Genomic DNA, 9,262 nt, shown 5'->3' with positions numbered 1-9,262 from the left:
GGCTGGGCGTGGTGGTTCATGCCTGTAATCCCAACACTTTGGGAGGCCTAGGCGGGCAGATCACAATGTCAGGAGATTGAGACCATCCTGGCTAACACAGTAAAACCCTGTCTCTACTAAATATACAAAACAATTAGCTGGGCATGGCTGCAGGCACCTGTAGTCCCAGCTACTCAAGAGGCTGATGCAGGAGAATTGCTTGAACTTGGGAGGCGGAGATTGCAGTGAACTGAGATCACACCACTGCACTCCAGCCTGGGTGACAAGAGTTTGACTCTGTCTCAAAAACAAAAAACAAAACAAAACAAAACAAGACATGAAACGGCCAAGAAAAGCAGACTAATACCTAAAGGGGAACGGATTGTTTTGTACCAGGGAAATAGAGTAGTGTCTCCTTAAAACTGGGTGGAAGACAACAGAGGGCAAACTGCATGTAAATGGCATTTTCTTTCTTTTTTTTGTTGAGATGGAGTTTTGCTCTTGTTGCCCAGGCTGGAGTGCAATGGCACAATCTTGGCTCACCACAACTTCTGCCTCCCAGGTTCAAACAATTCTCCTGCCTCAGCCTCCCGAATAGCTGGGATTACAGGCGTGCACCGCCATGTCTGGCTAATTTTTTTGTATTTTTACTAGAGACGAGGTTTCACCATGTTGGCCAGGCTGGTCTCAAACTCCTGACCTCGGGTAACCTAATCCCAAAGTTCTGGGGTTACAGGTGTGAGCCACTGTGCCTGGCCATAAGTGGCATTTTCTAAGGAATACCAGGAGTTAAACTGTCCTAATCTAAAGCAACATGTTAATTTACCACAATTTCTTAAAAATATTCCTTTTTTTTTGAGATAGAGTCTCTGTCACCCAGGCTGGAGTGCAGTGGCACAATCTCGACTCACTATAGCCTCCGCCTCCCAGGTGCAAGTGATTTTCCTGCCTCAGCCTCCTGGGTAGCTGGGATTACAGGTGTGCGCCACCATGCCAGGCTAATTATTTTTGTATTTTAAAAGTAGAGACAGGGCTTCACCATGTTGGCCAGGCTGGTCTTGAACTTCTGGCCTCAGGTGATCCGCCCACCTTGGCCTCCCAAAGTGTTGGAGTTACAGGTGTGAGCCACCACGCCCAGTTGAAATATTCTTTTTTTGAGACAGACTTTTGCTCTTGTTGCCCAGGCTGGGGTGCAATGTTGCGATCTCGTCTTGGCTCACTGCAAGCTCCACCTTCTGTGTTCAAGCAATTCTTCTGCCTCAGCCTCCCGAGTAGCTGGAATTACAGGCACGTGCTACCATACCCAGCTAATTTTTTTACTTTTAGTAGAGGCAGGGTTTCTCCACGTTGGTCAGGCTGGTCTCAAACTCCCAACCTCAGGTGATCTGCCTGCCTCAGCCTCCCAAAGTGCTGGGATTATAGGCGTGAGCCACTGCACCTGGCCTGAAATATCGAACAAAGTATTTGGAATTGCTAACATAAACTTAAAATAAGAGATTAGTAGATTCAAAAGAATAGGAGAGGGTATCACAACCCATGTAAATGTTGTATCTCTGGTAAAGAACATCAAGCCTATGTATGAATATATAACTACATGCATATGTTTTATCACACATACACACAAGCAAAGATACCATTGACGAGATGATTTGATAACTGTTAACTAAAAGTAGCACGGTACAGGATCTCTATCTGTGAGTATTGAGAATAGTGTGTCCACAGTTTACCAATGTTGACCTTGGTCAACTCACTTGCCCTCAGTAAGCCCTAGTGTCCTCAGTGAGAAAACAGGGATAACATCACCTAATTCATAAGGCTGCTGTTTCAATGAACTAGGATAAGACGTTAAAACCTAACTCAGTCTAACGGAGTGAATTAAAGGATAGGACATGAATTACCTTTCTCAGCACACAGTTTACTAACATCCATGGTCTTATTTAGCACTTTGATAGCTAAAGCCAGTGCTGACTTCAACATCATTTCTCCTTTGTAGTCTTGTTTCAACATTGACACAGCCACCTATAAAACATGAATCAACATAGAATTTTAAGTTTTTACATTTTTTAGAAACATGAATTGGTCTAGAAGAAAAATGCCTAAATAATTATTATAGTGATTATTTGAGATGGAGTTTCACTCGTGTTGCCCAGGCTGGAGTGCAATAGCGTGATCTCGCTCACTGCAACCTACGCCTCCCAGGTTCAAACAATTCTCCTGCCTCAGCCTCCCGAGTAGATGGGATTACAGGCATGCGCCACCACGCTCAGCTAATTTTGTATCTTTAGTAGAGATAGGGTTTCTCCGTGTTGGTCAGGCTGGCCTCGAACTCCTGATCTCAACTGATCCACCTGCCTTGACCTCCCAAAGTGCTGGGATTGCAGGCAGGAGCCACCATACCCAGCCTGAATTATTATTGGCATTACAAGTATAAACTTTTTCTTTTCTTAGACACAGAGGCTCACTCTGTTGCCCAGGCTGGAGTGCAGTGGTGTGATCTTAGCTCACTGTATCCTCAGCCTCCCCAGGCTCAGGTGATCCTCCTCCCACCTTGGCTTCCTGGGTAGCTAGGATTACAGGCACATGCCACGGCACCCCGCTAATTTTTGTATTTTTTGTAGAGATGGGGTTTTGCCATGTTGCCCAGGCTGGTCTCAAACTCCTGGGCTCAGGCGATTTACCTGTCTCAGTCTCCTAAAGTGTTGGGATTACAGGCATGAGCCACCATGCCTATCCCATATAAAGAATTTTGATGACAGGCAAGGCAAACACAGCACAAGGTAAGAGGAGGGGGTACTGATGCTCTATAAAGTACCTCAGTCTCCCAAGGGGTCTGTCATAGAATTCAGGGGATTTGTAAACTAGGTTGTGAAACAAAATTACAACTTCTAATTTCACAACTCTTAATTGAAACTTGGCATTTAATTATTAACGTAATTAACAAACCCCAGTATATTAGCTATACCAGCAATTCTGTTACCAACAGAAATCACAAATATTTCCATATCACATTAAGGTTGTTGTGGCTATTGTAAAATATTGTTTATGTTCATCACCACTGCAAAATTATGGCAGTTATTAGACCTTCTGCTAGATTTTATAGCACAACAAAAATACTCACAGTGCTATTTCCAATTCATGTGGCCTTCCATCCCCTATAATTTCCACTAGGGTCACTCTGATAGAGCTGAAAGCCATAGTGCTTGTCCCAGCCAATGTACAGCAATGAAACACCAAAGGGACGTTTTCCTTTAACAAAGAAAAAAAGCCAAATATATCAATAATCTAAATTTAATATCACTATAGTTACTTGAGCTCAGTGAATGTAGCTAAACCCTTCTCTGTGAACTTAAGCATTCATAAACTGTTTTGTATTCTGGCTACCATAGATAAGCTCTATTACAAATTCCACTTCTGTTTCTACGATTTGGATACGGCCAGGAGAGGGAAGAGACAAGAGGACCAGGGCTGAATTTCATTATTATGGAAACAGCAGTTAGCTTCCAGATTTGAAAATGTTATCTTGGACTTTACCTATCTTGTTAACAAAACTATGGTAATTTCAGGTTCACCCATGAAATAAGAATGCAGGAATTTCTAGTGTTCGACACCACTGTAAGATTAATATAGTTAACCGTAACATGTTAGTTTCGAATAGCCAGAAGGGTATGGAAGGCTCCCAACAGAGCGAAGTGTTTGAGATGATGAATGTGCTGATTATCCTGATCTGATCATTGTATGTACTGAAACATTATGTACCCTATGAATATATACAGTTGTTATTTGCCAATTTAAATAATATAATTTAAAACAAAAGGGTCTATTTTTCAATATTTTACTACCTCAAAAATGTTATAAGTCATAAAATGTCTTAACTTTTTGGAATAAAATTTTCAAAAAAATTAAGCACCTCCAAATTGTGTATAAGCTTGTTTGATGTCACACAGTGCTGTAACCAACTGCTCACAAGGTATTGGCTCCTGATACTGTAATAAATACCTAGGATAAAGAGATCAGCACATTAGTTTTCTCTAAAACACAGACTCTAAGGTAAATACTGAAAAGCAATCTATGCCATAGGGACAACCTAACAGTCGTTTGTAATTTGAAGGTGAGGGAACAAGTCAACATCCAAATATTCTCCTAGTAAATAACATTTTGTTAAATTTGGTTTAAAAAATTTATAATTTTCAATTAAAATATTTTTAATGACTTTGCAAAAGTGAGCTCTCCTTAGAAACATCAAAACTGATTTATCATCAGTTATGCTATTTATGACCATATCTTTGAGCATTGAGCCTTAGTTCGTTAGTCAGAACATTAGCATCAGAAGTTATGCCTGCCACACCGCAAGCCATGTCCCTTAAAGAAAAAAAGATATTGATCTGTAAGCAGGCAAGACATTTGTGAAGGGAGCTACAAGTATTCAAAAAGCACAGAGTTCTATTAGATATTTACTACAATTGCTTCACAGCAGCTACTTCCTTCAGAAAAATCCTACAAAAGTTTTATTTTTGTAGGAGACACTTACTTGATGTCATTCAACATCAAAGATCAACCAATGCACTCTTAAGTTCTAGAGTAGATGTATTTATCATTACCACCCAGTAAATAGGGTAACAGAATCAACGCTAAGAAGCTAAAGTAAATCTCAAGATTTAACAACAAAGAATAAAAAGACAGGCCGGCCACAGTGGCTCACGTCTGTCATCCCAGCACTTTGGGAGGCTGAGGTAGATGGAGGGCTTGTGCCCAGGAGTTTGAGAACAGCCTGGGCAACATGGCAAAGTCTCATCTTAACAAAAAATAAAGGGGCTGGGCACGGTGGCTCACGCCTGTAATCCAAGCACTTTGGAGGCCAAGGTGGGTGGATCATCTAAGGTTGGGTGTTCAAGACCAGCATGACCAACATCGTCAAACCCCGTCTTTAAAAAATAAAATAAAATAAAAAATAAAAAAAATAACTGGGTGTGCACCTATAGTCCCAGCTACTTGGGAGGCTGAGGTGGGAGGATCACTTGAGCCCAGGAGGCAGAAGTTGCAGTGAGCCAAGATGGCATCACTGTACTCCACCCTGGGTGACAGACCAAAAATCTGTCTCGGGAAAAAAGATTGTGCTAGACAGACAGACTGCTCTTGAGTAGTATCCATTTCCTAAGGCCTGGCTTGACAGAGGTGACAGAGGACAATGACAGGAGGGTTTAAAGCCTGTCTACAGAACACAGGGTTTTGCTCCTATTAGAGGTGTATTTCCCTTTTTTTTAAGACGGAGTTTCACCATGTTGGTCAGGCTGGTCTTGAACTCCCGACCTCAGGTGATCTGCCCGCCTTGGCCTCCAAAGTGTTTGGATTACAGGCGTGAGCCACCACGTCTGGCCATATTTCCCCTGCCCCCCCCTTTTTTTTTTTTTTTTTTGCTTATTTCCTGAGGGTTGCCCTGGCTTTCTTATAGCCAAGACTTGTGCTGTGACTATGCCTAGCCATGCCTGCTAGCTGTCGAGTGGGCCCATTAGAGGCTCTGTGGAGGGGTGACACCACTTTGAACAAATGAATCAAAAGGCCCTGATAATCAGCATTTACCAAGCCCATCACTGAAGGGAAAGGCTCTAATTAGCACAGCCAGCTCTCCATGAGCTGCACAGTTAAATTCTCACAAAGTGTACAAGGCTTGGCTAAATTCTTCCCAGACCTCCAGGAGGCTTGTTCTTTAGTAAGATTCAGTATAGTGCAACAAAATCCTGCATAGCTATTCTAAACAATACTTTGAGGACCTACTATATGCCAAGCACTATACTATTGTATTTCATTAAACTGCCACAACCACTTTAGGAGGCTCTGAGGCCCAAAGAAATAACTGATGCAAGGTCACACAGCCTGTATGGGTGAGGCCTGGACTTGAGCCCAAATCTCTGTGACTAAGTCTGTACTTTTATCATTACACAATGCTGGCTTCTCCACTAAGTGTTTGCTCTGCACTTAAAAGGAGTGACACCTGGTACCAGGCCTCAAAGAAGTTTCTTGTGCCTCAGCCTCCTGAGTAGCTGGGATTACAGGTTTGTATTAACACATCCAGGTAATTTTTGTATTTTTAGTAGAGACAGTTCCGCCATGTTGGTCAGGCTGGTCTCAAACTCCTGACCTCAGGTGATCTGCCTGCTTCCCCCTCCCACTGCTGGAATTACGGGCACAAACCACCATGTCTGGCCTAATTTTTAAAAGTTTTTTGTAGAGACGGGAGGTCTTACTGTTGCTCAGGCTGGTCTTGAACTCCTGGTCTCAGGTGATCCTCCCACCATGGCATCCCAAAGCGCTGGGACGACAGGCATGAGCCACCATGCCCGGCCCCGACAGGCAAGCCCTACCTCCAACCTGTCCTGCTCCCCACCGCTGAGCACAGGTCTGGGGCTTTGCCATCAGTTCTGCCCCCTGAAGAATCTGGAAGGAAAATATTGACACAACCTACTCCTACCTAGACAGGAGGAGCCCCAGCCGGATGACAGCATTGCTGGTGCGCAGGAGCCAGGATACAGCTCCCGCTGCCGTGTTGGGAACATGAGTGTTTGCCACATAATGAGATACTCAACACGGCCGCTGGGGCCGCATGGTGGGCCGAGCCACCCATTCACCATATCTGCTGTTAAACAGGATCTGCACACACTCCTGGAGCGTGTTAATGTCTTCGGTTTCCTTTATGAAGGCGTCCCACTTCTACATCAAAACACAGGAGGCACAAGTGAGCAGGGCCTTCCAGGCTGGTGGCATGCCCTCCACTGGCTGTGACCCCTGGGCTTTCACCTCCAGAGCCCCCGAGGCAGGCCCCAGCCCTGAGCCCTTCCACCCTCTCCCACCTCATGTATACTCCCAGGGAGTGTACCTGAAGTCAGGGTGTTCTGATGCTGCCCCATTGTCCTCTCCTCCTGCCCTGACATTTGCCTCTGGCCTCTCCCATGAGTGTGGTGTCGGTGCTGGCTCAGCCTGTCCATCCAGAGTTCATCCTACCCCAGACATACAGGCTGGAAGAGCAGTCCTCACAGCAGAAAAAGAAGTCAAGTCTCTTTTTTTTTTTTTTTTTTTTTTTTTGAGACAGAGCTCAGTCTGTCACCCAGGCTGGAGTGGCGTGATCTTGGCTCACTACAACCTCCATCTCTAGGGTTCAAAAGTGATTCTCCTGCCTCGCCCTCCTGAGTAGCTGGGATTACAGGTGAGTGCCACCACACCAGGCTAATTTTTGAATTTTTAGTAGAGATGGGGTCTCACTATGTTGGCCAAGCTAATCTCAAACTCCTGACTTCAATCAATACATCTGCCTTGGCTTCCCAAAGTCCTGAGATTACAGGTGTGAGCCACTGTGCCTGGCCACGTCCACACCTTTCTGGGCTGTTAAACAAACACTGCCATTACCAATCTATGTCCCCATTTTCTGCTCTGCCAGAAGGAGAGAAAATAGGCACCCCCCCACCCCTGCTCCAAGGAGGCTGTGGGTTGCAGTCAGGGGGTTCATGCCAGGCTGACTGCAGGCCAGGATGGGGACCTGAGAGTACTGGTGGATCCTTGGGGAATGTGCTAGAAGCTGCATTGGAAAGGAAATGAGATGAGGGGCCTGTGGCTCCCCTCCCAGCTTGGAGCCAGTTCTCTGGTATCTGCAGAGCTTGAAATAAACCAGCAAAGTTCCTGATGCTATAAATAGCAGCTCTGCCTGGCTCCAGAAGCCAGGTCCACTGCCCCATGCCCTGGAAGCCTGGGGCCACAGGACCTCTGCTGTTCACTCTACCCAGCCTCCAGTCCCCCATCCTGGCCTGGGAGAGGGTCTAGGCTCTGAGGGCTGAGTGGGGCTGGCTGGGGGCATGGCTGCACCCCAATAATGATAGGCCCAGAACTGGGGGATGCCCTTCCCTGAAACAGCTGATCTTAGGGATGTGATATGAATACTAACAGCAACAAGAGCTGGTGTCTACTGAGTGTGAACCAAGTGCCAGACACAGCCCTAAGTGCTTGCCAGGTATGAATTCGTTTAACCCTCAGACCCACCCGTTCTCCCCTTTCACAGATGAGCACGTTGAGGCACAGCAGGTGTGGACCCAGGCGGCCCGTTCCTTTTTTATTTTTTGAGACAGAGTCTCACTTTGTCACCCAGGCTGGAGTGCAGTGGCTCAATCTCTGACCACTACAGCCTCCACCTCCAGGGTTCAAGTGATTCTCCTGCCTCAGCTTCCAAGTAGCTGAGTTTACAGACACATGCCTGGCTAATTTTTTTTGTATTATATTTAGAGATGAGGTTTCACCATATTGGCCCAGCTGGTCTCAAACTTCTGACCTCGTGATCTGCCTGCCTTGGCCTCCCAAAGTGCTGTGATTACAGGTGTAAGCCACACTGGGCCCAGCCACTGTCCACTCTCTTAAGCTCATGCTATACCATGGTTCTTTTGAGATGGGGTCTCACTGTCACCCAGACTGGAGTGCATGGTGTCATCATATCTCACTGCAGCCTTGAACTCCCAGGCTCAAGTGACCCTCCTGCTCAGCCTCTCAAGCAGCTGGGACTACAGGTGTGCACCATCAAGCCTGGTTAACTTTTAAATTTTTTGTGGAGACAGGGGTCTTGCTATGTTGCCCAGGCTGACCTCCAACTCCTGGGCTCAAGTGATCCTCCCATTTCAGCCTCCCGAAGTGCTAGGATTACAGATTGAGCTACTTCATCTGGCCTAAGATGTGACTTAACAATGACAGTGCCTGCCCTCGGGTTGATGTCAGGATAAGTGAGTTAGCATCAGAAAGGATGCCACGCAGAGTAGGCTTTCAATAAATCTTACTGAAATATGGCCAGGCACAGTGGCTTACACCTGTAATCCCACTAGTTTGGGAGGCTGAGGTGGGTGGATCACTTGAGGTCAGGAGTTCCAGACCAGCCTGGCCAACATGGTGAAACACCATCTGTACTAAAAATACAAAAAATAGCCAGGGGTGGTGGTGGGCACCTGTAGTCCCAGCTACCTGGGGATCTGAGGCAGGAGAATTGCTTAAACCCAGGAGGCAGAGATTGCAGCCAGCTGAGATTGCACCACTGTACTCCAGCCTGGGTGACAGAGCGAGACTGTCTCATTAAAAAAAAAATGTGTTGGAATAAGTGCATTTGGTCCTGTGTTCAGGGATACATAGTTAAGAGGAAGAACTGGGTAGCAACCTTGAGCCTTTCTGTCCCCATCTGGAAAAGGCAGATGGAAGTGACTGTCTCTGGCCCACCCTGGGGTTCACCCAGCCAGTGTCTATCAACTCCAGGGCTGCTGAA

Source organism: Sapajus apella, unplaced genomic scaffold, assembly GCF_009761245.1.
Source record: "Sapajus apella isolate SASKATOON/1434 unplaced genomic scaffold, GSC_monkey_1.0 scaffold635, whole genome shotgun sequence".
Lineage (NCBI taxonomy): Eukaryota > Metazoa > Chordata > Mammalia > Primates > Cebidae > Sapajus > Sapajus apella.
This window is presented reverse-complemented; position numbering follows the sequence as displayed.